General features: G+C 36.8%; 1 long non-coding RNA gene across 3 annotated transcripts in view; it reads left to right on the top strand.

The window, feature by feature from the left end:
• LOC148223583 (uncharacterized) overlaps window positions 1-3,302 on the top strand; it is a 77,689-nt gene extending 74,387 nt beyond the window's left edge. For all 3 annotated transcript variants that reach the window (XR_015803805.1, XR_015803801.1, XR_015803802.1), the window contains one exon: window positions 1,810-3,302. This is a non-coding gene — a long non-coding RNA (uncharacterized LOC148223583). The remainder of the gene's footprint in view (window positions 1-1,809) is intronic.
• The last annotated feature ends 24,386 nt before the right edge of the window (window positions 3,303-27,688 follow it).

Genomic DNA, 27,688 nt, shown 5'->3' with positions numbered 1-27,688 from the left:
GTTGTATGGAGGGAGATAGAAAGGAGCACTCAGGGTGCACAAGCAGGAGCAGGCAGAGCTCAAGCAGGTAGATTTGGGTTCTCTCAGTCTCAAACGGGCTGGTTTTCTCCTTTACACTAGTGCAGTGACTTTTCTCTATATTTTTTGTCTTTTTACTCCAGATCCTTGGTTTATTTCAATACAGACTCAGGTATTTTGTATGTGGGGTGTGTTTTTACTGAAACATTTCAAGGCAGAATACACAATGTTAATTTAATACGTTTATTTTTGATTGATTGGAAAAAAACCTGTAGAGCTCTTGAGTAGAAATGCTTGATATTTGGTTGATTGCTTCTCACATTTCCATTAGAGTGACTGCTCAAAATGAGTCACATAACTCACTTGTTTGCTCTAGGTCTTGTCACAGGTAGGCAAACAGATCAGCTCTGCTTGCATTAAAATGCCATTGCATCCAGATTATGTATGGTGCCTGACAGCCTCTCCAATACCCTCCTGATGCTGAGAACGGGGACATGTTGGTACACTTCATAAGAGAGACAGAGCAAGATGTTTTTGTCCCTTGAGGGCTAGTCTAGCAGAAACTTGAGTTGCAGGTAAAACAGATTTCAAGAGTTGAGATGTAAAGCAGAGACACAGGTCTACAGGCCTATGTTTTAGTGGACCTGCCCATCTGGGACAGCACATATATATATCAGACAGGCCTGACTCTTAGTGTTTGGGCTGTTTTAACTGTGATGGCAAAATTAGCAAAAATATTTTTGCGGGAGAAGAAATCTGTTTTATTAAACCAACAATTATGGATAAGATAAATATAGAAATTATTATTCTTTGGGCTTGAAACAGAGAAACAAGCATTAAATTGTGTTCATTTGAAGGCCAGTCTTCTGTGCCACAATGGCAACTCTGCAGCAGTGACCCAGACTCCATCCCAGGCAGCAGTGACAGGCATTTCTGAACCTAGTTCTGACTAATAACATTCAAGGAGGCAGGTTAGAGAAAATGGTCATAATGATCCATAAGCTCTTCCACATTTAAGATGTTTTTGTGTTTGGGGTAAAAAGGCCCTGTGATGAGTTTTGTCTAGCACTGAACAAAACAATGATTTAAATAGTGCACCTTAAGATCAAATGAACTTTGACAACTATTTCGATATGAAACAAAGTGAATTTTTCTCCACTTTTTCATAAGAATCCTAAGTCAACTCCCATTTTGGGTCAATCAAATCACTCTATGTATTTTTTGGGTTTTTTTCATTTCCCCTAAATTAAGCATTGAAATACAACTTTTTTTTTTTTTTAGCTGAAAATTCAAGCTTGTTATTTATTTGGAGAATGATCTTTTAACACAAAACAAAACAAGTTTCAACACGAAAAATTGCTTCAGTCTAATCACTCCTGCTACAAGACACATAGGCAGTACATACCATGGCTGAGGCTAGTAAATTGTCTATGTTAAATTATCAAGTAATATTCTCGGGACTAGGTTAGAAAAGTCACTTTTTGTACAAATAAAGGGAATCAAAACTGTCATAAGAGCAGTTTCGCATGTGTTAGTTAATTTTAAAAGTGTTAACATTAAATAAACATCAAAGCTCTGCCCTCTGACTTCAATCTTTGACATGTCTTGACTTATGTGTAAGGACAGAATCACTGGCCCCAGACAACATATTGTAATAATTTATCTAACTCCCAATTACATACTTCTTATAATTTTTATCTATTTTTACTGGACTGTTTCTGTTAATTGTCTTTCCATAATGTTTCCATTGTTTTGAAATATTCTGATTTAAATATTCTTTTTTTTTATAAGGACCAAGGGATGTGCTTCAAGCATACCAGTGCCCAGGGAATATCCCATACAGTCCATCCTTCCAGATGTTTTCCTCTCCAGGGTGAACTTTAACTTCTGCCTTAAAGACACAACTCCTTCCCTCGGACCCTGAGATACTCTCTAACCTTGAAAGAAGTGCCCAGAATCTCTCTGGCATCACTTTTGCTCTGGTCTCAATGTCTATGTGTTACTTCTGCTCAAAAGTGTCTTAAATTTTAAGATGGAAAATTCTTAATAGTACATCAAAAAGAAAGATATGCTCAGAACTAAACCTGTGTTATGAAAGGCTTCACTTTCTTCAAATCAGCATTTATTTTGAAATAGATTAATTCAAAGAAAAATTATTTGAATGTTACTAATTATGTCTTAAAAATGAGGAAAATGCATTTGTTCAAGTTGTATGGTGAATTAAATTTAATTGTTAAAGAGATCTTATGAAAATCTCTATATCTGTATGTTCAAATTTGTGTTGAGTTTAGTTATGCAACTACACATCTTCTTGAGGAAGGACACAAAGTGTCTTGAAATTTTTAGTAATTTGCAAGTGCTAGCAACTGTGACACAAATTCTCAATGACAAAATTACTAACCCATGTAATTTTTTTATAATCTATGATTTTGCAGTTTAGTCTTTAATAATAGAAGATTGAACATATTGATGTCACAGACTCAGCATAACACATTAAAACATCAATTTAGGAAAAGTTTTCGTTTTTATTCAGTTCAGGAGGCTTTGAACTGAAAGGTAACTGCTGTCTGAGCTCCAGTGACTCTGGGCACACAACAACAGCCAGAGGCAAAGCCTGCTCAAGGCGCTCTAGGAGGAGGGCAGGCAAAACTAAGAGATGCAGATGGTGGTGCTAGCTGACATTCTGTTTGTGGATGGTAAAAGACAGAATTGATCAAAAAATCAGTAAAAGTTTAGGTAGTGATCTCGAATGGAGATAAAATTTTACCTGTCAGGTTGCACACATGCAAAGACATGTTTCCATCTGAGTTTGGGTAGAGCAGTGAGCAAGAACACAGGTGAACGAGCCCTCACTCTTTTTACTGTTTTATATTGATTTTGAAAACTGATGTAGGGAGGAATTAAAGGAGTCTGTCCTTTGATCCACAACAGTTAATAGAGAGAATAAAGACTAAAATGAAAGAATTGAGTGGGACCCTGTCCTTTAGGGTTAGGTACCATTTTCTCTTTATTGTGATATTATTCATCTTTTTTGTATTATATTTCTTTGTGTGTGGACATATTGAAGTGATCGTCATTAATCTGACTTGAACTTGTTATTTTCGCACTCACATTCTGTTAATTTTCCTTAGCTCTTCAACTGAACACGTTTTCTGTAGAGACATGTATTTATACTTGCCTATATTAAACAATTTTTATTAATTTGCACTTTTAGCAATGTTTAGAAATTTGTCACTAGGTACATTTTTTGGAAAATAATTCACCAAATGTATTTTTGTCACACTGTTCAACTCTCCAGTTTCACTCTTCACTTCTCTTAACTGTTTAGTTAGAAGTTACATTTATACTTTACTCTATGCACCTCACCTTTCCCACAATGGGATATAATGCAGTTTTACAAATCCACAAAACTCAGCTCAGCACTCAAAGCTACAATCCAGTCTCAGTCCTTTACAATTTTTTCTTCATCGCTTCATTCAGATTTGTAAAGGGAGCACCTCCTCCTTGCAACACACTACCATAGGATAAAATAATCCACTGACAGAGGCTTAGAATAAACATTTCAAGACTGAAATCCATTCATCCATAAACAGACATGACATGGTTGATATTCGCTGAAAAAGTAAGCAGAGATTATCTTTTCATAGTGGCAAGAGGTTGAAAAAGAGTTGAAAGACTGGGATGAATTTTTCCCTCACACAGAGAGCTTTCTTCCTCCTGGTGAGGTGTGGTAATCAAGATCTTTGTGTTTAAATGCAACTAATGAACAGTCACTGTGATTCAGACTGCACACAAACAAAGCTAAAGAAATTAAGCAATTAGATATACCTTCACGAAGAAACAAGAGTCTTCCACTATCTTCATCTGGAGGGACAGAAATTTTTAAGATAATCTTTGTCTGCTACAGTATCAAATCTATTGACTTTACAAGTTCAGAGTTGGCAGCACTTATAAATAACTTAATATACCCTGTGTTTTCTTTGGGAACTCAAACCTACAATATACCTAAGGTGTGAGTTTCATTCAGTAATATAAATCCTTTTTTTATTATTATCATTGGCATGCTTCTATGGGTCTTTTTAAAATAGTAAATAACTATACTTCAGAGAAATATTGTAATAGGAAAAGTATATTTCAGGAAATCAAATGAGGAATTAAAGAAAAAAAAAAGAAAAGCATGCCTAAAAGCTTGAAAATTTCCAACTTAAGCTGGAAGAAAAACAGGTATGAAGAGGCAGGGAAAGATGATGACTAAAAGAGAATATGTGCAAATGACCCTTTAAGTGTGGAATAGCAACTCCATTTACACTGGATTAGAAAGCACAATTCTTATACTGCTTTGGTAAGGGAATGTAAGTGCTCATAAGGCACGAGAGTACTGTAATCCACACTGGTCTAGGGTTTCCAGTTTTATTAGCAATTTCAAGGACATGGATAAGATAGATGAACAACACCTAAAACAGAAAGTACAGTGTTCCTTTTCCATGAGACATCTTTACTTTAGTCAGAAAAAACTCCTGTTTTTCTGGAAAGTTTTCTGAGAGTTAACTAGTGGATTTATTTTCCACAATGAAATCTCAGATATAAATGACTCTTTATTTCCTGAATATGGCTGGTTTCCAAAGAATTTTCCAAGCATGTGTTTCACTTTGCTCCTGTGACATCCACTATCTGGCTACAGATGCAGATGATCAGTGCTGGTTCCCGCCTCTCCAAATTCCCTCAACAACAGAATTCCCCTGGGAACTTGCTCACAGAAAAGCCTGGATCCCACATGCTCATCCTCACCTCCGTGTGTTTTAACCCCAAAGCTGAACTTAAACCAGGCAATGCAGGTCCAGCACAGGAAACATTGGCTGTAGGGTGCTGTACAACAGCAGAGCTTCATCTAAAAAAGAACTCCTGTGGAACAACATCCAGCTGTTCTATACTCAAAATACAATACATAATAAATGAATATGTGCTAAAAGCTAGCAAACTGAACTCAGAGAACTGGAAAAGTTAACAGTATTTTCTAGAAGTAGTAATAACATAGTGTAGTTCTCTTTATTATGTTTCATTATTCTACCCATCTTTCTGGTTTTGTCACTGACCAAAAAAGTAAATGTAATGCAAAGCTTCATGCTATAATTAGTCTGCTTCCTTCTACTCCAATTTGTCACCAGTAATCCTCATGTGTGACAGGCAGATGGAAATTTTTTTAGGATTTTATCCTTCCCTAATTCTTCAAGCAGACAGCTTTGTGTCTTCTCACTGTTCCTCATCTATTGTGTCCAGTTCTTTCTTCCCTCATTCCAACGCCAAAGAAAATTCAGTATTCCAACAGGAGAAAACACATTTGGTTCACTCATGTCAATCTCTCCAAATTGTTTTATTTGCTTTGCAGAAAACTGAAGCATAGAAACCAAACCTGTGTAAGCCCATGTCTGCCAGCAGACAGCAGCTGTCAGCAAACCAAAGCCAATCACTTCTCATTGAGTCTGAAGGAACTCGACTTGTTCCCTCTTCTTCCCGATAGATTCCACAAAACAAAATCTTCTTCTCCAAACAGCAAACAATTAGACTGGCTTTTCGGAAGGCATTGGAGCTTTATCATCATCTTCTTTGCTCATATAAAAACAGATTTTGTGTTCTGCTATTTCCGAGACTGGCCCATACACTGCAGCTCTGTCACACGAAAAGCCACCAGTGGATCACTGTGAGGTCTTCACTGGGTTGCACTCAGCAGGTGCGAGTGATTACATATTTGGATGAACCAGTGCTGCAAGCCTGGCCAAATACTGGTGAAGAAGCTCTGAAGCCATGCTGAGGATGCTGAACCCAAGCAAATAGGTGGGATGAAGGGAAGATTCCTGCTGGCTCCATATGGATGCAGGTCTGGGGCTTCAGAGCTTGAGCTAAAACACAGTTGGTATCACACAGGCTGCACCTTTCCTGCATTACAGTCCAGTTTTTAAAGTTATTAGAAATGCTTCTGCCTGAATTAAGGTGCAAATGAGACCATATTCCAAAGTCAATAGTATAGATTTTATTTAATAGTGAATATGAGAGAGAGAGATAGAGAGAGAGATAAAAAGTAAGAGAAAGAAATAGAAAAGAGGTGGGGTAGAAGACAGGAAGGCAGAGATAGATTAAAACGAATATCACTAGCCATAGATCCCAAAATGTTCTATTGATTCTCTCCATCTGTTCTCCTTGGTGGTAAGGGTTCCCCCAAAAAACATAGAATCCTATGGGTTAATATATATGTTCAGGCCAGGTGGGAATGCCCAGATTGTTCCTGAGGGGGAGCAAGTTTGACACAATCTCCTGCAGCAGACTCTGTCTGTTGCATCCCTCTGTATCTTGCGCAGTCCTGTGGTGCAAGGTCACAGGAATGTGTCTGGGTAGCACTTCAGGGGTCTTTGATGGATTGTGACACCTCCTCAGCTGCCTTGCACATGAGTGCCCCATGGATGCAGCCTTCCTGGGGTTGGAGGCTCTGTAGCTGAGCCAGTTTATGTAAGGGAGGATGGGTGTTCACCACTTCTGATCTGAGGTTGTCCCATGCCAAAAAACTCTTCTCCCCACTTCATTTTGGGGAGGTGAGTCTGTGTAAACCTGGCCTCTGTGGGCTGTGGTCTCCCCCATCCCAAACCCAGCCAGGGATGATTTTCTGCTGGATTTAGCTTTCTTGTGGATGTATTCTTTTCCTTCAGCCTTGTTTACTTTTCTCTAGACCTGAGTTGATTGAACAATGGTGTCTTATGTCGAATTCCCTTGGGCAGCTTAACTCACAGTCCAAAGTTCCAGTCAGACTTCTTCAAAGAGGGGTGGGCTTTGGTGGCTGTAGCTTCTTTGTGCAGTTTTTGCTATAGTGGGCAAAACTCCTTCATAACAGTGTCTAAGGCATGAACCATTTCAGTCTCTGACACCTGGTGAACATGAAATATCTCTAAGTTTCTGCCGAGATCATAACCTGTATTGATGCAAACTCGGATAGATGCCATTTGTACTCCTCATGATTTAATAATGTTAGACCCTCATGGCCCCTGTTAGACTCACAGTCTGTGCCAGTTGCTACAAAAACATGCAGTTTGGAGACGGACTGATGGGTACACTAAGACTAAGGAGTAAATCCTTTCCTCCATCTAAGTAGTCCATAAAAGATAAATTGGTTTTTGAAGTGAGAGCTGCCTCCTAAAAAACAAAGTGCAAGCATATATCACTGTTCCAATTAAAAAAAGATGTGAGATAGTACTGGAGTTGAAACTATCTGGTGAGCAGGGCTTGATTGAATAAAATTTTAGTTAGGAGTCTGCACGTGTATGAAACACCACAGAATAAATCACAAAGGAGTAGAAATGTAGCACATGGCTGATCAAAAACTGAAGCAGTCACTTACTAAGGAAAAATAAAGAACATTGGAATGAAAGGGACTTAAAGCAAAGAAGCTCTGTGCTATTGCTTGATTCCTGTTGCATTCAGAAAATCAGGACATTTGTTCACTCTTAGTGAGTAGATATGATTCCAGCTAAGCTGCTTGACACATAATCAACTTCCCTTTTCAGTTGAAAGCAATGCAAGGAGCCCGGGAACATGGTGAACTGCTCAGGCTGAAAAACCTGAACATATAAAAGGTGTAACTTGTCCTGATAAAGTTAATGTGGAAGTGGCAAAAAAGCAATTATGAGGGCTGCTGTCTCGCTTGCTCTTGCCACAAGGTGTCAATTTGTATCTATGACTTTGGTCTTTCGCTGCCTTAATTTTCAAACCTTCAACGCCAGACGTGTATTTGGAATCAGTCAGGATTAAACGTGCATGATGAGAGGGCACATGCATATTCTGATCTTTCTTGATAATGTATACTTAAGGCTCATGATGGCATGCAGCTGTTAGAGACTGAAAATAATTTTTATGAGATTGCCACTTTATCATCTCTGGAGCAGTTTGCTCCCTTGATGGAGGCCACCCTCACCATGCAATTACACTACACTTCTGTCATCTCAGAGGTCCTTCCTTCTGCTGTCAGACCTTCTGGACAACCAGACTGTGTCTGCAGCCTCACGAGAGCAAACATCTATGGAAATTTAATGCATTTCTTTCCTTGTGAGATGCTTCTGCCCTAGCATTTATCTAACACAGTGTAAAGGCAGGAAAGAGGGAATGGACTGCAGGACCACCTCTTTCCTAAAAATTTTTTAAAAGCTACCTTTTTCTGCATGTGTTTCCCTGATAAGTGGGAAATGCATGATAATGGGTGCATGAGGAAATATCAGTTTCCAACTCAAGTAACATTTACATTAAATATTCAAGCACAGAAACATTACTTATAATGAGGCATACTACTTTGCTTTGGCGTTTGTGGTGTATTTCTATGTCTATATTTAATTTTTTGTGGCTGAGTAGTAGATGCACCCAAAGCACTATATTTTAATTAATATTATTTTCTGATATTGTGGATTTTTTTTTTAATATCTTGTAATGAATTAATTACATAACAACATAACAATAATAGTACCTTCGTTTAATGTTGATTCAAGAAAAACATGGTGGAAATTTTTAGTTTCTTATTCCACCTCACTGCCTCATTGCAATAGAATTGTACCATCATTTATATTTTGCTCATAAGGCTTGTATAAAACATCCCTTAACTGTTTTCTAGTAAACAATTTAGGGTTAAGTGACTGCAAATCTAGTTTTAATCATGCTACAGAAAACAAGGTCTGAAAAACAAGCAGAAATGTTAAAAGTGTTTGACTATTGGAACTACAAATCCATTTGTTAATGATGAATTCAGCCTAAACATCAAGAAACACAAAATCATACTGTGGCTTCCCTTCAGTACAGTATTACATAATTCCTTTAAAGTTTTCTGAGACTAAAAGCTTGTACATATAGTCTAGTGTTGGCCTTAAAACTTTCCTGGGAAATGGTGTTCTTTATACATTAACTCATTCACAGATGAAAAGGCAGACTCTGTAACATTATTGTCTCCAAAGCATAATGCTTTATGTGATTTTTTTGGGTAAACTCTCAACACAGTCAATTTTGCAGCAGCCATAGTCTAATAAAGAGGGGAGAAGTTCTTATCCTTCCTGGCCAAAAGAGACCCTTTGGATGAGCTTGCTTCCCTGCTGCTGCTTTGACTGTCCTGCTCTTGAAGGTGCTGTGCCCCAGTTGCTCCTCAGTGACCATTTCAGTGAACACCAAATGTACACAATTCCCTCTGATCTAAATTCAATTTCTTCCTCTAATCTCTTATTTCTCCTTAATAATGTCTGTTCAAAGAAAAATTTTGCTGGGAGGTGGAAGACAAATGTATTTCCTCTTTATTGTTTCCCTGACCCTTCTGCCTCTAAAATAGAAAAGATTTTTTAAATCTTTTCTTTTTCTTTTCTTTTCTTTTCTTTTCTTTTCTTTTCTTTTCTTTTCTTTTCTTTTCTTTTCTTTTCTTTTCTTTTCTTTTCTTTTCTTTTCTTTTCTTTTCTTTTCTTTTCTTTTCTTTTCTTTTCTTTTCTTTTTTCTTTCTTTTCTTCTCTTCTCTTCTCTTCTCTTCTCTTCTCTTCTCTTCTCTTCTCTTCTCTTCTCTTCTCTTCTCTTCTCTTCTCTTCTCTTCTCTTTTCTTCTCTTTTCTTCTCTTTTCTTCTCTTTTCCCTTTTCTTCCTTTTCTTCTTTTTCTTCTGTTCATAAAATGACCACTACCTCTCTCTTCTTCTGTGCTTTTTAGCAAAGTCACAAAAGTGAAACGCAACGGCTTGAAAATTAATTCAAATTTACTATTGACTTCCACGAAGCTATTGACTTCCATTATGTTTTTCCTTGACCTGCAATAGAATGTTCCTTGATTGAAAAACCTCATATTTTAGAATAATATGTTGGGATAAAGTCTAGACCAAAATTTATTATTTAGCTTGTATTAAAAATGTGTGAAGTACATGTTTGTGTGAATACAATACCTGTAAAATACAGACTTTAACAGTAAGATGATAATATTCATCTACTCTTTGCAGTCCAGCTTTGTTAAATACATTCATGTTTTTGGCTGAACCCTTAAGAGTTAATTTTGGAAGCCTGATGCTGCCAAGACTACAGAGTGTTTGAGAACTCATCTTTCTTATTCTCTTCCTAACTGAAAGCCCATAGTGCCTGCTTATTCCATGTCCTTGATAACTTTCATTAATGCTGTTTTCTTTTTTGAATATTACATGACCTGGGACTTGATGTGCTTAATAGGTAGAAGCAGCAAAGAAATTCAAGAGTGAAAAATGAAGTGCCTTATTTTTGATGAAAAATTATTATCTGCTTGGGAGGTGCAGAATTAAGATTTTAATTTTAAAGCAAAAGATATGGAAAATCCCCCAGTGCTGGCTCTCTCTCTCATCTTAATTGCCAGAATGATCCCTAGGGTGGTCACATAAACAATTTTGCTGTGATTTGTTAAATAACAGATATAAATTATGAGAGGATATTACAAGACTTTAAAATCAAATTTGCTTGTAATGCATTCACTTCTGCACTTTAGAAACTGACTTTGCACTCTTTATGTGACTTTTCTCATTGAATATCAGAAGTCCAAGATTTTGCTGCTGACAGAATTACAGTATAGATCTTCTAAACTTTTTGCTGCATGCATAAAAAATTGATTAACTTTAATAAGCCTAGCTCGCAATAGTGCATTGCGATGTTATTCCTTTAGAGTTTCTTTTGGCAATCTTTAGTCGATTTAATGTAGTTCAGTAAGTATCCATACAGATGCATCATCATGCCCAAAGAGACAGCACTGTCACCAGCAGGCAGTGCTGCATCTTAGCATTAAGCTTTTATACTGCTTTATGTAATGTTTTAGTGTAGTCTTTAACATAAATTTAAGACCTAGAGGAAAGTGAGGGCTGTGCATGCTATTTGTATGCTGGTAACCATGAAGAGCACCCAGAAGCAAGTGGAAGTAAATACAACTGTTTGCCAATGTTGTTATTTGCAGTGAATGTCTTGGTTGCTGTCAGCATGTGTTGCAGCCAGTAGAAGGAGTTCTCAACTGGCACAAGAGAGAATTCACTGGTCACATGAGTGAGCCCATGAGCATTTGGCAGGCTGTGGCTGTTTGCTGTCTGTGTGAACAGAGAAGGAAGCAGCCATGCCTAGGAGTCTTTTTGGATGATGTTTTATCGACAGATTCCCTGGGCACAAGGTGGTTCTTCCGGACAGTTACCCAAACACTCTTCTGGGTGAAGACCAGTTCTGAAACCACGCCAGGAGGAGTCATAAGAGGGAGACGTCGTCAAATGTGTCACTGTGTGTTCTTTATGGACATGGAGACAATGATAAGGGCTTTTTCTGACACACTCTGGCCAGAAACTGATAAATACAGCAGACTCCATGTCTCACTGGAGTTGGAGGTGCTAGTCTAGTTCAGTGACAACACTGAGAAAAAGTCCCTTTATAGACAGACTTGCAGGGAAATTAAGATAATATGCTTGATACAGCATCCAAAAAGCACATAATTAGAAGTATCAAGACTGGAGTAAAATCTAGGAGTTTCTTAAAGGTATCAGGTGGTAATTCCACTACAGGGATAAGTCCTTCATATCGACATATGATTTTAAGAATGGATTGTCAAGAAGTGACTAAGAAAATCTAAACTGTTTTTTTTTTTTCATTTTCAAACTCAGAAAAGACTCATAGTCACAAAGATCATAATGGTAGATCCTAGAACCTTAATATTCCAGGGATTTTTCCTTTTTTTTTTTTACTGCCATATGTACTTTGAGCCTTATTTTCTCTCCTTATGTCGAGTAGATACAGCTTCCTTCCAGCAGCCACAGCACTGTTTTCTAGCTGTCTATGCCTTTGCTCTTTTCCATGCAACATTTCCCACGCCTTTTTTGCCATTTTACTAAAATTTTTTTCAGATGGCTCCTATTCTCCTCTTACTCCACTCTTTTTCATTCTTGTTTCCTCTCTTTGACAACACGTCTCAGAATGAAAGACAAATTAAATTGAATAAATACAAAACAACTTACAAAATAATTTACTCATTTGTTCAGAAAAATGATAAAACTTCGAAATCTGTTGACCAGAAACCCTTTAGGACTTGTCAGTATTAGGAAGCAGAAACAACTTCTACAAATGCATAAAACTCTTGTTCCTAATTTTGTGTGGTTGGCAAAAAAAATGCTAAACACAGACACATTTTCATCTGTAAAGAAAAATTGTCATTTGTCCAGAACTGAACATTGCCCGTTCTGGGCATTAAGCCAGGATGATTAAGTGAGAAGGGAGAGAGGAGCCTGTACTTGGAGAGGCAATGAGGAAATGCTTCTCTGACAGGTTGATTTAAAGGAATGGCAGCTGTGTGGAAGTGCTGAGGGAAGAATTGTACATTACATTTTGAGGGAGAGAGGTTACTGGGCACCTAAGAGAGGCAGATATGGGGGGGGTGAAAAAAGCGAAAGCCTGTGCAAAATGTACTTGTAGACACCTGAAATTTTGAGAACTCCTATATTTGGAGTGATGATCTTTTTCCTCTGTAGTTTAATATGTCTTAAATACTGAAGAACAAACCTCCTTGTAGCCTCTAGGGAGGCTGCACTGGAACATAGTAGCTGTCTGCTACCTCCCTCTTTGTCTCCAGATGAAGGAGACTGGCTTTCCAGTTCAGATAAGAATGTAGAAGCTTTGATAACATGATCAGAGTTTAATGATCATAAAAATATCCAAATCTGATTCCAGCAGGTTTGAGTGCAACATTTTGTACAGCTCGGTAGATGATTCATAAAGAATTAATGCATGAAATGCATTGTCTCCTGCCACGGTGTTGCTGTGAGCCCGTGTGTGAATGATCTGTCACAGATGGTGGAGCTGTTATAGATGGGAGACTGAGGACTTCCATTCTCGTGCTCCAAAGTGAATCTTTTCCTGAGCACACATGGGCTGCTTTATTTGTCATTCCGTGAAGCTTCACTTCAGACTGTGCTCACAGACAGGCTGCATGTGCGAGGCTGATGGAAGGACTCTGGTAGGTAGAGTTTTAAGATGATTTAAAGGCAAGTCATAAGGTGGATTAGAGAGGTTGGGTTTCAGGTATGTATTTGGACATGACTAACTGAAGGAGCTATGCCATGGAACAGGCAGAAGGAAACCCTGGGTGTCATGCCAGTCAGTGTCCACTTCCCATGAACAAGGATTTGTTAGCATGAGTTTATGGATACGTCCTCCTGCCCTGTCTTTCATTTATTCTCCTGCTTTCCTGTGAGACCTGCTGCTCAGTCACTGCACCCAACAGCCGTGACTTGTCCCAGAGCTGTTTCTAACTTTCTCTGGGAACTCTCTGTGCGTTGAACTCCACTTCTCTCTAAGCCAAAGTTTTCCAGAAGGCACAGATCAATTTCTGATGCATGCTTTTTTTCAGAGATTCAACTTCCTCACTTTCTGATAAAAGGTGCTTTCTGGCTAAAGATGTTTCTGCTAAAGCTACTTTCCTTGATCCTAGAGATTTGTGAAGAATTTATTACAAATATTGTTTTCTGCATGACAGAACATTTTAACACACAGAGTTTACAGTACTTTGAATTGACTAAATTTCATTATCTTCATGCACAATATCTTATGTAGAAATTTTCCTCAGTAGCATGCTGTTGGTGCAGTAAGTCTGGAAGGAAAAAGTCTTATGTAGCTTTGGGAGAGTTATGAGTCACTGCTATTTTACATCCCTATGAGAAAACTCCATAATGCCTGTAAGTCTCTCTCCCAAACCATAACTAGGTTAACAGCATTTTGCCTTTCCACATTCCTCCAGAGTCAGTTGATATGACATTCCCCATTTTTTGTCTTAAATCATTGCATAATGCTGAGAGGTGCTTCTTTATTTCACCCTACTTTTATACAGTGAATGAATAACTCCTGCAAATAATTCGTACATGGGTTGGGTAAACTAAAATATATTTGTGAGACACTGAGATGCAAAGATAGCATGTAAAGGCTTTGGATATTTATAATGACAATTCATATGAAATAAATTTGTAAATAAAATTTTATATAAAGAGATAAAGTAAAAAATAGAACAAAATTTCAGGATAAAATATTTCATTTGGAATAGATGGCACAAGTCCTGAGTTGTGAGGAAAGATTTATTAGACCATGGAAAAAGAAATTTCAGAGAAAGTATAAGTTATTTAAAGTCACTAGGGGTAACTGCTGCAGATATTGGAGATGCTGGAGAGAGAAAACTTCTTTTAGCAATTCAATTCTAAACAGTTAGAGAAGCATGCTGTGAGCACCTTCTAAAAGAACAATGCAAAAGACCCAGAGCAAATAAATGGCTGATTGTAAATGTCCACTTAACCTCCTTGAAAGAGCTGAAGTGCCTGTAATAATTTTTTATGGGAAGTGAGGAATTTCTAAAAAAGTATTTTCCCTAAATTACAGATAGTGTCTGTGTACTTTATTTAGAAAGAGGGAAAGAAAGAAAGGAGCTGGGGAGACATGGAGACAAAAAGGAAATCTGGACCAAAGGAGCAACATGAGCCACTTTTCACAATCTGACATTTAGATTTCATTAGTACACCATATATCAATTTTAATATAGCCAAATATACAACACTCTTGTTACAGAGTATTATACAAGAACAGAGGTGAAAAGCCATTGCAGATTAAATGTTGGAATTTCTTCCACTATACAGTGATATCATGATTTTTGTTAGAGAGACTTTCCCCATTTAAAATGGGATGGCACGGATAAGGGCTGAGGTCTGTACTGCATACTCATTGGCAAGGGCTGACACGGATCTACCACTCCTGTATCCTATCTTCAAACTGTGCTGGGTACTCTGGCCAAGTACCCATCTTAAATTACCTCATATTTGATTTATTTATCTATCATTGAAAGCTATTTGAGTCAAAGTTATTGGATGTTCACTATGTAAATTTCTTAAAGCACTGCATTTTTCTATATTAAAATTTGAAGTAATTTCCACTTATTACAAATAACAATATGGATTGAATTATAATATAGTCTAAGGCTATTGTGAGGAATGATATGGAAATGAACTATTTTATTGTTGTATTTTAATTTAATATGTAATTCAAATTACCAACAGCATTGTGATTTTAGTTTTAATATTGTGTTGGGAGCTATGCAAAATGACAAACAACATAAAAATGAGATGGTCTGGAAAAGAGTCATCTGAATCTGGTTGTAGTTAAGTAAAGCTGGGAACATCCTGACCTTCCACACAGCCAGATGTGGAAAATATACTTCAAAGTCTTCAAGACAAACCTAATGGCATACAAGATTAATGGGTGCTGTTCCTGAAGGACATAAAGGGCCTTATAACTTTGGAATCCATAAAAACAAGGCATATATGTGTATATGTATATAAACTGATACTTTCTAAGTAATCCAGATGAGATTAGATTTCGTATCTATAGCTGAATAAATGCTTAAAGAGAGGCTATTGCCTCTTCAATTAGTGTTTTCATTTATTTAATTTAGCAACCCTTTAACACTGGTTTTATCTTTTACTCAGGTCATTGTGTATTTAAGTTTTATCAAAGTAAACGAATTAAAACTAAGTGTTTTTAAAATTTTAAGTTAAATATTTACAGAATTTCCACTATTTAAAGTTAATGTATGTTAATTTACTGGTGTAGTAACCAACAATAAAACAATTTCATTTAAAATCTAAATTGAGTTAAAATTTAAAATTAAAAAAATTGTTCAACTTTTAGCAACGAATGCGAATGAAGTTTTTTTTTTTTTCAAGCCAGGCTATCACTTAAAAAGCAGTATATTTGGGGGAAAAAATATAACTTATTTTATATTGCATCCTGATAGCAAAATTAAAGTTAGTAGAATTTCTTATTATGAATTCTTTAGCACTTTTCAGCTATTATTTGATTTAAAATCCTGGCATGTAGTAGGATATTCACCATGTCCTAATAAAACTGTATACCTTAAACAAAAGTGTATTTTGCTTCAGGTGTCATATTTAGGGCCCCTTATCTCTGTTTCTTTTATGAAGTAGAGCAACCCCAGTCAGAACTAACTACACAATATTTCTGGTTACAAGGAGTAATGTGGAGAGGTGCAGACACACTTCACAACCATTCTTCTCAGAGAGGCTGTTGACATTAAACTTTTAGCATTTAATACTGTTCTTTTTTTCCCTTTAAAGAGAGGGAGGAGAAAGAAAGCCAAAAAACCCCACTGAAACACAAAATCCCAAAAGCCACAACTCATACCCAGTCAGTTTTATTTTATCCAATAAAAGGGAGGAGCAGGTGACTCGAAGAATTGGTAACAAGATATGAAGATTTTTATCTCCATGTGAATGATTTGAACACAGCTAAGGTTAATAGTGACTGAAATCTGTCCCCAGGAGACTGGTACTCAAGTGAAAAGCCTGTTGATAATTTTGGTACAATGTCAGTGCACTGTGTAAGCGCATCTTTGTAACCAGCACCACAGCTGTCATCTCTGCAGCCTCTGCAAGAAGGATAGAAAATAATCCTGGGGAATGAAATACTCTCTCAAATAAATCGTCCCCTTGGGAGCCCTCAGACACAGTGAAATAAAAGTGCAGGTGAAGCTTTCACTGTGGCTTTTTCTGATTTTGTGCTTGTATGTAGACATGAGAATTTGTCTGTTTTGTGTGGTTTGTCTGGTCTGCAGCAGGAATGTGTGCCAGGTACAAAAAGAAGGCCCAACCAGTAACCCATGGAGCAGTACACTGGGTCAACTCCATTAAGGGATGAGCTTTCAGCAATTCCAGTCATCAGTGCACATATTTCCATTCAACTATTTATCCTATCCATATCAGGGAAAGAAAAAGTCACTCCTCAACCCCACCTTCTCCGTACTTAAATAAATGAATTTGAAATAGAATTACTGTCAGATAACTCAGCAGTTCTGTAGCTCTAATGGAAGATTTTCCCCTTGGCCCCTCCTTGCAAACACTTAAGTAAATTAACACGGGATGGATAAAGCCATACACAGATGAAATGAGCAAATCATATTAAATGACTTAAGACTATTTAATGTCCTCCTTTTAGACAGAAAACAAACCTTTGCTTATGTTTTCATGAGGTCCAGCCCCACTGTAAAGGCTGTCATATCAGGATAAATTAACTCTCTCCACCTCTCAGAGGATGTGTGCACCTATTCCCCTCCAAAAGGACATTCATCTAGCATGCAGAACCAGAAAAGGTGCTCCAATTTGGCTTTTTAAATTTTAAGATAATTTAAAATAACCTACGTATGATGCCAAGTCCTCTCCATGATCTACCCACTTCCTCTGTATCTTCTGAAGAGATTTTCTTAGCCCTGACTTCTCCAAAGCACCTTATTCAGGAAAACCAAAAATCTGCTGATAATTTCCATACTGTACTGTATTCTTCTTTGCCTGTTTCTACTTATTTTCCACAAAGACACTGATTTCTTAAATGGTGGAGATTACAACTCTCTCCATTGATATCTTTAGGCCTCATTTTGCCTTTTTCAGGTGATAATGTACTGTGTTGCATTTCCTTGTCTGTAGTTCCGAAATTTCAGAAGTTAATATGGTTTATTACCTAAATATGGGCATTGTCCCACTGAGGAAAAAAAGCAGTTCATCAGCTGCTCTGAAAACTCCTTCACAGCTGCAAGAGCATAACCAGGATTACCCTCTCATGAAGGATGCAAGTGTACAGTACTCAGAAAAAAAACCAAACAAAAACACACAAAAAATCCCCAAATAAAAACACAAAAGAGGGGCTTTTAGGTATGGGAAGAATAAATCTTTCAGAAAAGTACATATCTGTTGTCTAAGACAACCCCCATGAGTAGCAGAGGCATCCCCAGCTGGAAAATGCCATGCCACAGCCCAGAGCAGGATTTATAAAGGTAGAGACAGGCAATGGTTTTTTGTCCATTTTCGGGATGGAGCCCAGTGATTCTCTGATTCCACCTCCAGAAAACATGTGAGCATGGCTGCTGTTGCTCCCAGCTGGGGAAGCACACAGCAGTGTGTAGGAAGAACAACTGTACACTTCACAGCTAGCCAGCTGTGGAAGCAGATAAATGTCCTTCTCTGCAACAAGGGAGGTCAAGCTTCCTCAGCCCAAAACATTATTATTATTATTATCATTAGCCCTTCAGCTGGATATCATTAAGGAGCAGATAAGAATATGATGATGATGGCTTGAGGATGAGCATTTTACATCTTTGCCTCTTCTCTGTGCTTGAAGCTTTGCAACTGCATGCCAGGAGCTGTGCCAGAAGAGACAGTCCTCCCTCCCCAGCACGGTCAAACAGGAATGTGACTCCCATCGCCCAAGAGGGCTCCTTGAGTTAAATACCTTGGGGCAGGGACCTGATTAATTTCAAGGCCTCCACGGTCCTGCTGGCTAGAGGAATGGTTTGTCTCATATTAGCAAAAGGCAAGGTCAAAGGTAGGTTTGAATCCAGAGCATCCCTTCAGTGTTTGCTTTTTTTTAATCTGGCATTTCTTGTTGCTTTATGAGAAATGTATGTAGCTTAAAAGGACGACTAAACAACTATTCACAACCATTTCAGCAGCATCTTTTAAAGGAATGGAAAAGAGTGACACTTTTTGTGTGTGTGTATGTGTGTGTGCTTTTGACTTAATAATCTTCATGTTTGCTAAGTTGGTGGCACAATACAATGTGGTTCATATAGAATCGTATCTTGGCACAGAACTGTGACGTGTCAAAAGCTAAAATGCTGTGAAACAAACATCTGCAATTATAATTCATAATATTCCCTGAAAAATACTTCAGGCCCAAAAAAGTAGGTCAAAGCAGATAACCAGACAAGTCCACTGTGATCTTACTTCAGCTTATGATGGCCTTAACCCCCCCACACTGAATCATCCCTATCCTAAATGATGCAGGCTAATCCTTTCTTTCTCATTCCCTATTTTTTCTGATCCTCTCAAATCAAAACTTTTCATCGTCTGATGTTTGGCTGTTGTCTTGGGGGTGGGGGAGGCTTAGTTAGTTTTGTTTTCCTACTGGCTGTGTGACTTCAGCAGCAATCTTTTTTTTAAAAAAAATACTAATTTCTTTCTATATCGATGACTCATGACAGCATTCATTTGTGAGATACAAGTGAGTGCTGGAGGCCTTTGAAACAGCAAAAGCAAGTCAATGCCAGAGGAGGACACCCAAAACTCAGGTGCTGTTTGTTCCTTGGGACATTAGAGCATTGAACAGGAAGGGAAACAACCTCATTTGCAGCTTTCTTATCTCCATATTTCTCTTTCTGTTCCTATTACACCAGAATGAAAACCAGCTGTTTATCAGCTCTTAGTTTGCTTTGCTGATTGTGGTTTTGGCAGACAAATGAGATTTCCTCTTTTGTGCTTCTTGTATTTTCCACAGCACCAAAGTCTATTAGAGGGGAAGAGTACTGAATATTAATTCCAGACACTGCATTGTAAAGTTGTACCTGGCACTCCTGTTCAGATGCATTAACATTCCAGTTCAAACACATTAACATTCCCATACCCTGCTCTGACCTCACTTGTGCTGATTTTACACTTATATAACTGCTGACAGCTCAGGACTTGTCCTTAATTTACACTGAGCTGCTTTTACTGCATTTTTGCAATGTTTACAAATGCTTGGTTATTTACCGTACTACTATTTATCATCCTGTTTTGTAAAGAAGATTTGTATCATTTATCTCTCAAGGCTGTGGCATGCATCACAATAGATAGCATATTTTTAAATATCTTCTTTACAGTTTTATTTCTTTTAATACTCTTTCTCTTAATCATCCTTTTTAGTCAATATTCCCAAAAGTTATGTAAAATATTTGCTTTCCATTGTTCTGCATCGCTTTCTAGATCTGCTAAAGCATTTCTCATATGAGGACCAGAAACTTTTAATGGCTTTTTTCAGTCATGATGAAAGCCAGCAGCAGAATAAAGACAACCTGCTTCCCAGCTCTGAGCCAGAAGACCACTTTTCCCTGCACTTTTCGTTGTTCTTGGCTGCTTTGAATCCTCCAAATTTCTGAGTTGAATAATTATTCACTAGAAACTGATGAATAAATCTAACTAATTTTCTGTGACCAGTCAAATTAATTTGCTCTTTGCTTTCCTTAATTTATTTATACCCAGGGGGAATAAAATTACTTTTATTCTAAGTTTCTAAAGCAAGTTAAAGGTAATTGACAGCCCTGTGCTGCTTGCTACTGATGTTTATTGAATGAGAGTGAAATGAACTGAAAAGCAGTATTTCTAGACTGATTTAGTCTAATTTTAATTTTTCTACAGCTAAAGAATTTGGTTTATTAGTATTCTTCAGCCTTTAGCTGAAAGGGAAGGAAACAAAAAAAACCCGGAAATTATCTGTAAATATCCTCAAGTCTATTTTTTATATATATGTTTTGAATGCATTCTGAAGCTTCTGATAACAACATGCAGACCAGATAAGACCTGCAGGAAATAACAGCAAAAACATCTGGGACAAAATATTAGATAACTCTTAGGAGTAATTTCCTCAGAAACAGACAAGTAGTTCCAACATATATTTTGGCTTGTTCATCATGTTTTTAAAACAAAACCCAAATTGTCTCCCTGCAAATGATATTTCATGACAAGAATAATAGTAAGTAGTTATGTTCTTACCATAGCCCTGTACTGTGTAGTCAGCTGCTAGCACTCTTTAAGAATACCTTTTTGCTGATTATTTTGTGTAGTGATTCAATCACAGCTACTATTTTGAGCTGCTTTGTGCTTTGGTTTTAAATACATTCAGCTGTTTCCCATTGGTTTACAGTGGCTGAATAACTGCAATAAATGCTTCTTGGGTTCTCTGTTTTGCCAGAATGGCCTAAATTACTTACTAGCTTGAAATTTGTTTCAAAGAAATCCATGCTATGTTACACATTTCCACTTTTGTGTTTCATTGGGTTTTTTTCCCTAAAAAAAAAAAAAAAAAAAAAAAATCCAGTATCTGCATAGGATGAGCATACTGATTCCTAGCTTTATTCACCTTTGTATGAAAAATTCAGACTCAGCAGAATTCTCACACATAATCCTGCAGTCATCTATGAATAATTACAGTCGATCAAATGTTTTCTATATATCATTTGTAAGTAGTAAGGGACAGGTTCGAATATGGTCAATCAAATTGCAACTCTGCTGACATCAATGAAATGAGGTGAATTGACAGCAATTATTGACTACAATGCTTTCCCACTAAAGTCTTTCACAACAAACTACTAACCACTAGCAGGTACTGATAACGTCTATTGTATCTGTATTGTATTGTAAATGTAGGTGGATATATTAGAAGAGTTCTTTTCCATTCTAAAGGTGCTAAAATATTCCAAAAGCTCTTACCTATAATCTCCAATAATCATATTGCCATTTTAGTCATTATTATTATTGCTGTTAATATTACTGCTTCTAAAGCTAGTTTTATTCTCTAATCTGTTGCAAAATCATGAACAGATAATACAGAATTCGTTATTTCCTTTGTCTTGACATTATTTCTAGGACTTGCAGCAACTTCTTTTAAATTACTGAGTCCCAAGAGCACCCATTTTCTTTTAAGAGTTTATCAAATACAATAAACTACGATTAGCAAATGCTAATAATTTGTATTAACTGAAGAAATTATGTTTAATCAAGTTAATCTCATTGCCTATAAACAAGCCTTTGACATCTTTTTTAAAAAAAGATTGTATCTTTTATCTCTCAGGCTGCAAGATAATAAAACAGGCAAACTTGCTTATCTCTGATACTTGACAATATTAATGCTGACAAATTTATTTGCAAGAAGCACCTAGGTTGGGGTTGGATGGTAAACATAAGTCCTGTCAGTGGAAGGGGATGCAGAAGGCATCCTGGGATTTAGAGGCCAGTCTGTAGTCTGTGATGAAGTGCAAGAACATTGTGCTCCTATTCTCTGCACACACACCAAAGTTAGTGAGTTATATGCATGTTGTGGGGGAGTTAGAGATGATCATCATGCAAAGCATTGCTTAGTAACTTTATTCCATTTACTCTGACAGTTTACCATAGAAACAAAGATATAAATCCCAGCAAATCTAAAGAAAATAATTGGTTGCAGTGTAATTTGGGATTAATAAGATTGTTATTTGCTATTTGCCATGTTGTTGCCGTTTGATTTTTGAGGGATAAATTCATTCTCGTTAATACCACATTTTGTTGTGGTATTAAATAAATAATATTTACTTATTTTAATACTTCTTAAAAATAAGTTTAAAAAGTATATTTGTTTTTTTTTAGGCAGACTTGGTCATGTCACATTGTACCTAAAATATGTTGTTGCACAGTGAGAAAATCCTTCCTTACTCGGGGCTGTGGTCCTTAAAATCTTAAAAGTCAAACTACATAATCACTGCAGTCCTTAATATATGTACCAAGTCTTGTAAGCTGCTTTTTCTGCCACTGCTATAAATGATGGCCCCTTATTCTCAGATTCATTGAAAATTTACTTCCCCTCAGAGAAAAACAACTTTTTGTAATACCACAGAGAAATGGATTAGCTTTGAGCTGAAGGTGCTGGAAAGTTCTCTGCATGCTTGTGTGGGCAGTTTCAATAGCACACACAGCACAGGTTGAGAAGTGCCACAAAATTCAGGAGACATTACTCAGATCTGTGGACCTGTTTCTATAGAATTCCCAAAATAAGCAAAGATGATTCAGGGATATTTTGCACCTAGGAGCCTCGTTGTTTTGTTTCAGTGATTATGCGATTTTACACTGATAATCAATTAGCAATGATGAAATCATGATAATTTTTTGTTTTATTGATGAATAAATGACTTTCACATCCAAAATAATGAAATGAGGAAAATCTAACTGAATACAGCTATTCTTTTTCTGAGGAGAAGATGGATAAATTAATGTGTCAGTATTCTACATTTAAGAGGGCATATAATCTGATTTCCTTCAGATATCTAAAAAACCTTGCATGTGATCTGTATAGCAAACATCAATTTGGGTTTATGTGAGAACAGCTCAGAATAACAAAGTCCAATCTCTTCTTCTTTCTAACTGGGTTGGAACATATTCTGCATTAGCTGAATCTTTACTTCTACAATTATTATTATGTCACCTAAGCATTTTTTCTATAGAATACTGCTGAAAAGTTCCTTCCACAGGAGGAAAAAAAAAAAAGACCATTAAAAATAATCTGGAAGATTAAGAAAATCCAGTGGTCTACTAAATAGTTTATTGAAAGACTGATCTTCAATGTCCAGAAACCAATCATTACAAACCAAAGGCAACCGAATAGAATACAAACAAAACAAATCTATTTAAAAGAGATTACATGGAGGTTGAACATTTGCATTCTAATTTCAGGAAATTCACTAGCACTATAGTCACTGTCTTCAAAGAATAAAGAGCAGGATTCCTGGAAAAGAAATTCCTCTTTCTGTAAAGTGATACAAGTTATATAAAACACATGGTCACTGCAAAAAACAAAGTGGGATAACCCACATTTTTTTACCATTAAAGGAAAAAAATGTGCAAACAAAGGCTGCATTGTTATTGACACTGTTATCTAAAATTAAACTTTGAAGATATTTATGCCTTTTAGTGGAAGGACAAACATTCTGACATGGATGTGGTGTGGAACAAAGTAGTGAAACTGTGTTCACTATTCTATATATTTACAGATGAGAAATTGAGTAAAAAATACTGAAATACCCTTCATGTGTTGTTTATAGGATTTCTAAGTATTTAATGGTGAAAAAAGACAGTTTATTTTAGCATTATTAGCAAAATTAGTACTTAAATGCCTCCAAATCTCAATACACATAAAATCACCAAATTGTTGTGAGTAGTGGAAAGGGGACCAGCCAAAGGGGATAATTTTATCACAAGGAGCTGGACTTTGGAGATTACACTTCTGAGCTCAATTTAGTCCCTTGCATCTTGCGCTACATGCAGCATTTTTTGATCCCGTGTCTGGGGAAATGAAGAACCTTGAAATTAGTTCCATGTGCCAATGGACCTTGTAGGAGTATAAAACAAAGAAATGTTCCTTTTCACCCTGAGTTCTAATCCTTGAAGCCTACTATAAGGTTTCAGATTTCTTTCATCTCAGAAGGCAATAAATCAAAGAAAGCAGCTTGTAATATGCACACCACAAAAAAATTGAAATAATAAAATAATTTAAAAAATTAAAAAAGGAAAAAACCTCACCACCAACAAAAAGACAAAAAAGAGAAATCACCTTGTCTACCTTTATGCTCTTATCTGGTCTGGCTTGAATATCAGTGCTCTTTAGCATTTGTTTCTTCGGAGGCTAAAATAAATGCAAGAATTCCATCTCCTCAGTACATATAATTTAATTTTATCAGCCTGAACTAGGTGTTCAGCAAAATTGATTCTCCTATTAAGAAGGAAAATGGCTTTCCTCAGATTTTTAATGTGTTCAGACCTAGGGGGAACCTGCATGACTATCAAACAAAGACTACTACAACACTGAAACTATTGGATAACTGTCCTAAGCTCACTGCAGTGGTCTTTAAATAAGGTTGTTTTTTATTATTTTTGCTCCCAGTAGAAAAAAAAATTGATTGAATTAGGATAAAGTAAACTGCTCTGTTTAGTTGGTGCAAAATCCAAGAGCTGCTGAAGTGGATAAATTACATCTATTTTTTTGAAATTAATGCACAGCAGCTTTTTGTAGGTAACTGAGGGAAAGGTCAAATGTTTGCCCAAGAGTTGATGGCTTTTCCCTTTGTAGCAAGAAGGACTTGTGAAAAAAAAAAAAAAAAAGTTCAACTTTTCTACGCTAACTCCAGAAGGAGGAAACTAACCTTGTGCCCCATGTCTGAGTAGAGCTCCAGCATTCTGCTTCATCAGACTTTTCAGAAATACAAAAGAATTTGTAATATTTAATTTTCTATATCACAACAAAACAAAATAAAAAATAGGAGAGATGTTTATACTATAAATTCTCAAGTTCCCATTATTTATTTTCTGTCATCCTTACTCTGTCTAAAACATTTATATTCTCAGAAGTAAAGATAAATGTCCTTCGGTATATACATTCATATATTATTCCAAAAAGACCATTTGACTATCAAAATCCATATGTATCTGTTGATACTGTTGAGTATAAAATTCTCTAGATTTTGAAAGTCCTGTTTTAAGAAAAAAGGTATTGAAGTAATTATTATTCATTTAACAAGGTTTGTTGTTGCAATTCAGACTGAGTCTGGTTACATCTCATTATAAATGTTCCATGTCCAGAAATTTAATTTCTCTTTAAGGACATAACTACACACTTCCTGCAGAAATATACCTAATTTAATGAGCTTTTATTACCTGATAAACAGTAAGCTACAATATATTTCTTTTCAAAACAAATGAAGAATAGCGGTTTCACGTAATTTAATGGTCTGTAATAAACCTTAATCTCTTTTAGACATAAAATATACCACAGAAGATACCTGTTATCATTTTACTAAAAAATCAAAAGTCATTATTAATTCATTCTACATTGATTATAATAGCCATTAATCACAATGATCTTGTTTAGTATTCAGATTACTAGAAAGAATATTATAGCTTGGAGATTCAGTATTTTATTCCAGGAGGATTAAGTCAATGAAGGTGACTCAAAATCATTATTTTCATAGCAATATAATGTCCCATTTTCACCTTGACTCATAAGTTATAACTTGAAACTTTTACTAGGCTTCCACTTTATTTGATTCATGGAAAAATGCAGGTTTTGCAAATTTGGGTTTTTTTTACTTATGAATATTTCAGCCCAATGGGTAAAAAGCAGTGCGTCATAAAAATTGAGCACATAAAATTACAATGAGGCAAAAGTTGTATGTGTTTTGTCTGGGTAGACTGGACAGAAGGCTCATTATATAATAGGGAACATTTTACCCAGATTTATTTCAAATATATCTAGGGCACATAGAATTCTGAAGAGAGATCCCAGCCTGTTGTATGACAGATAATACCATATCCACTGCACTTTCACATTCAAGCAGAGGCCATATCTTGTTCATTTTAACTTTAATATTTTGGTGAAGTATTTACAGAGAATTTAATTGTAAATCTCATAATTTATTATCATAACAAGGAATGTGTTGCACTAAAAATATATTGGCAAAGAAATGTCTTTCAACAACAGGTGAAATTTGTGGATAATATATTCCATATAAAAAGACTTGACAACTCAAATGGAACCCCAAGCACTTGAAAGCAGAAATATTTATAATATCTCCTTATTTCAATTCCAGTTTTAGTACAGTTCTTACCTTTCTTCTTTGCACTCAAATAATGCTGGTGACAGATTCTGCTCCTGGGATGGGGCATTCCTGGATGTATGGACAGATGGGGAATGAGAAGCTGGAGAGGAGAGCTGTGGAAAGGGACCTGGGGCTCCTGGTCACTGGCAAGTTGAACATGAGCCAGCAGTGCCCTGGCAGCCAGGAGGCACCAGACAACCTGGGCTGTCCTGGGGCATCAGGCACAGCATCAGCAGCCAGGCAAGGGAGGGGATTGTCCCCTCTGCTCTGAGCTGGGGCAGCCTCACCTCCAGTGCTGGGGGCAGTTTGGGGTGCCACAGTATAAGAAATAGAGCTATTAGAAGCATCCAAAGGAGGGCTACAAATATGATGAAGGATCTTGAGGGGAAGCCATACAAGGAATAGCTGAGGTCACCTCATCTGTTCAGCCTGGAGAGGAAGAGGCTGAAGTACCTCGTTGCAGTCTGCAACATTCTCAAAGAGGAAGCAGAAGGGCAGCTGGCAGGTTGCCAGTTACAGAATTCGAGGAAACAGCATGAAACTGAGTCAGAGGAGATTAGTTTATGTACTAGAGAAAGGTTCTTCACCCAGAGGGTGTATGGGCACTGGCACAGGCTCCCCAGGGAAGTGGTCACAGCACCATCATGGCAGAATTCAAGAAGCCTTTGAACATTGCTCTCAGACACATGGTGTGACTCTTGGGCTGCCCTGTGCAGGACCAGGAGTCGAACTTTGATGATCCTTGTTAACTCAGAATATTCTATGATTCTACAAGTCTATGAATGCTTTTAATACAGGTTTTGCACAAAATTGAAATCCTGTGAAGTTATTTATTCAACACTAACACAAGCCAAGTTGTCCCAGTCTGTCATGTAGTAACTACACCATCACAAAATCATCCATTATGAATTTGTGCCTCCATTGATTTGCAGTCCTGCTCAAATCAATGTGATATTTCTTACCTGCCCAACTAAGCATGTGGATTTGCAGTACTGTTGCCTGCTAGAACAAAATCCTGCTTGACACAAGTGTTAAAAATCAAGCTGGCACATCGTCTTTGCTGCTCTAAAATTTGGGATCAAATTAGTGATTTCAAAATTTTGTGGGAAGTGAAAGGTGAAGCTGAAAAACAGCAGAAACTAGGTGGCATTTGAACCACAGAAAAATCCTTGTTCGTTTCAGTGGAACAGCGGTTTTCTGATTTACTGATAAAGTAAATCAAAAAGACTTACCGTGAATTTCAGGCATCCTACAGCTTTACTGAACACTCTGAAGTATTTAATAAAATCCTCCAAAGCCTCTGAGAAAAGGTATTGGGAAATAACTAAAAAGGTCAAAAGTGGAAAGAGAAATGAGAGAAAGGAGAAAAAGAAAGACACACATCCAGAAGAGCTGAAGGGTTGAAAACAGGTGAGGTGTACTGAAAAT

This window comes from Sturnus vulgaris, chromosome 5, assembly GCF_052056855.1.
Source record: "Sturnus vulgaris isolate bStuVul1 chromosome 5, bStuVul1.hap1, whole genome shotgun sequence".
NCBI classification, from domain to species: domain Eukaryota; kingdom Metazoa; phylum Chordata; class Aves; order Passeriformes; family Sturnidae; genus Sturnus; species Sturnus vulgaris.
Note: the sequence above shows the minus strand (reverse complement) of the source record. Positions and strands in the feature narration are given on the sequence as shown.